At 46.6% G+C, this 2500-nt stretch overlaps 1 protein-coding gene across 11 annotated transcripts in view; it reads right to left on the bottom strand.

Annotated features, from left to right (window-relative positions):
• Nucleotides 1-2500, bottom strand: part of LOC138975017 (RNA-binding protein Musashi homolog 2-like) — a 196591-nt gene that overhangs the window by 177007 nt on the left and 17084 nt on the right. The window lies entirely within an intron of this gene.

Genomic DNA, 2500 nt, shown 5'->3' with positions numbered 1-2500 from the left:
TGCAACCTCTCTCTGTCTCTCACTAACCACGTGTCAATGCAACCTCTCTCTGTCTCTCACTAACCACGTGTCAATGCAACCTCTCTCTGTCTCTCACTAACCACGTGTCAATGCAACCTCTCTCTGTCTCTCACTAAACACGTGTCAATGCAACCTCTCTCTGTCTCTCACTAAACACGTGTCAATGCAACCTCTCTCTGTCTCTCACTAACCACGTGTCAATGCAACCTCTCTCTGTCTCTCACTAACCACGTGTCAATGCAACCTCTCTCTGTCTCTCACTAACCACGTGTCAATGCAACCTCTCTCTGTCTCTCACTAACCACGTGTCAATGCAACCTCTCTCTGTCTCTCATTAACCACGTGTCAATGCAACCTCTCTCTGTCTCTCACTAACCACGTGTCAATGCAACCTCTCTCTGTCTCTCACTAACCACGTGTCAATGCAACCTCTCTCTGTCTCTCACTAACCACGTGTCAATGCAACCTCTCTCTGTCTCTCACTAACCACGTGTCAATGCAACCTCTCTCTGTCTCTCACTAACCACGTGTCAATGCAACCTCTCTCTGTCTCTCACTAACCACGTGTCAATGCAACCTCTCTCTGTCTCTCACTAACCACGTGTCAATGCAACCAGTGTTTCCTCATTGTGCTTCGTGTCCGTCATTGAATCCGCTCCAAGCTCACTCCTCCACCTTTCTCCTTAATTCTGTCTCTAGTCCCTAGTCCCTGTATCTCTAATTCAATTTATGTTTTTCAGCTTTATTGAAGCACACTATTCCAACTATGGAGTCAGTCTTAGTCTCGCCTTCTCTTGTAAACTGACTGACGAGACTGTGTGACTGACGAGACTGTGTGACTGACGAGACTGTTTGTGGTTGATTAGCGTTCAACATCCCTTTTTCTCTCCTCGCCACCCCCCCCCCCCCCACACACACACACACACCCACACGCCCCCACCCCCTTCCCCACCCCCACATATTCACCCCTCACTTCATCCCACACCATTCCACGTCTCAAAAGCTTCCTTATCCTAATTACCCTTATTTTATGCAAAGGAAAGCATGGCCTGCGCGAAGGAAAGACAGAACAACAAAAATCTGGCAGTGCCGGTTCACTTTTTCAAAAAGCCGGGTCCTGGAAAAGCTAATTGCAATGAATAATGCATGGCATAGCCCGGCATTGTCCCGCCTGGCACAATGAGGCACGGGGGTCGATGCCTCGCCACACCTTGGATGATGATTGAAACTTTCACCTGCATACGTAACGGCACAGATTCAACTTTTTATGTTGGATCCAAAATATCAGTGTATTTTTACGATAAAACCAGGCAACTTTTTATGTTGGATCCAAAATATCAGTGTATTTTTACGATAAAACCAGGCAACTTTTTATGTTGGATCCAAAATATCAGTGTGTTTTTACGATAAAACCAGGCAACTTTTTATGTTGGATCCAAAATATCAGTGTGTTTTTACGATAAAACCAGGCAACTTTTTATGTTGGATCCAAAATATCAGTGTATTTTTACGATCAAACCAGGCAACTTTTTATGTTGGATCCAAAATATCAGTGTATTTTTACGATAAAACCAGAGGTTAGGGTTAGAGGTTAGGGTTAGAGGTTAGGGTTAGAGGTTAGGGTTAGAGGTTAGGGTTAGAGGTTAGGGTTAGAGGTTAGGGTTAGAGGTTAGGGTTAGAGGTTAGAGGTTAGAGGTTAGGGTTAGAGGTTAGGGTTAGAGGTTAGAGGTTAGAGGTTAGAGGCAACTTTTTTGTTTGTTTTGCAAGTGGTCCTTTATTTCTTTTTCTGCGTCAATGCGCTCAAACTGCCACGTACACTCGTGTTTTCTGCGTCAATGCGCTCAAACTGCCACGTACACTCGTGTTTTCTGCGTCAATGCGCTCAAACTGCCACGTACACTCGTGTTTTCTGCGTCAATGCGCTCAAACTGCCACGTACACTCGTGTTTTCTGCGTCAATGCGCTCAAACTGCCACGTACACTCGTGTTTTCTGCGTCAATGCGCTCAAACTGCCACGTACACTCGTGTTTTCTGCGTCAATGCGCTCAAACTGCCTCGTACACTCGTGTTTTCTGCGTCAATGCGCTCAAACTGCCACGTACACTCGTGTTTTCTGCGTCAATGCGCTCAAACTGCCACGTACACTCGTGTTTTCTGCGTCAATGCGCTCAAACTGCCACGTACACTCGTGTTTTCTGCGTCAATGCGCTCAAACTGCCACGTACACTCGTGTTTTCTGCGTCAATGCGCTCAAACTGCCACGTACACTCGTGTTTTCTGCGTCAATGCGCTCAAACTGCCACGTACACTCGTGTTTTCTGCGTCAATGCGCTCAAACTGCCACGTACACTCGTGTTTTCTGCGTCAATGCGCTCAAACTGCCACGTACACTCGTGTTTTCTGCGTCAATGCGCTCAAACTGCCACGTACACTCGTGTTTTCTGCGTCAATGCGCTCAAACTGCCACGTACACTCGTG

Source organism: Littorina saxatilis, linkage group LG9 (assembly GCF_037325665.1).
Source record: "Littorina saxatilis isolate snail1 linkage group LG9, US_GU_Lsax_2.0, whole genome shotgun sequence".
In the NCBI taxonomy this organism is placed as follows: Eukaryota; Metazoa; Mollusca; class Gastropoda; order Littorinimorpha; family Littorinidae; genus Littorina; species Littorina saxatilis.
This window is presented reverse-complemented; position numbering and strand designations above follow the sequence as displayed.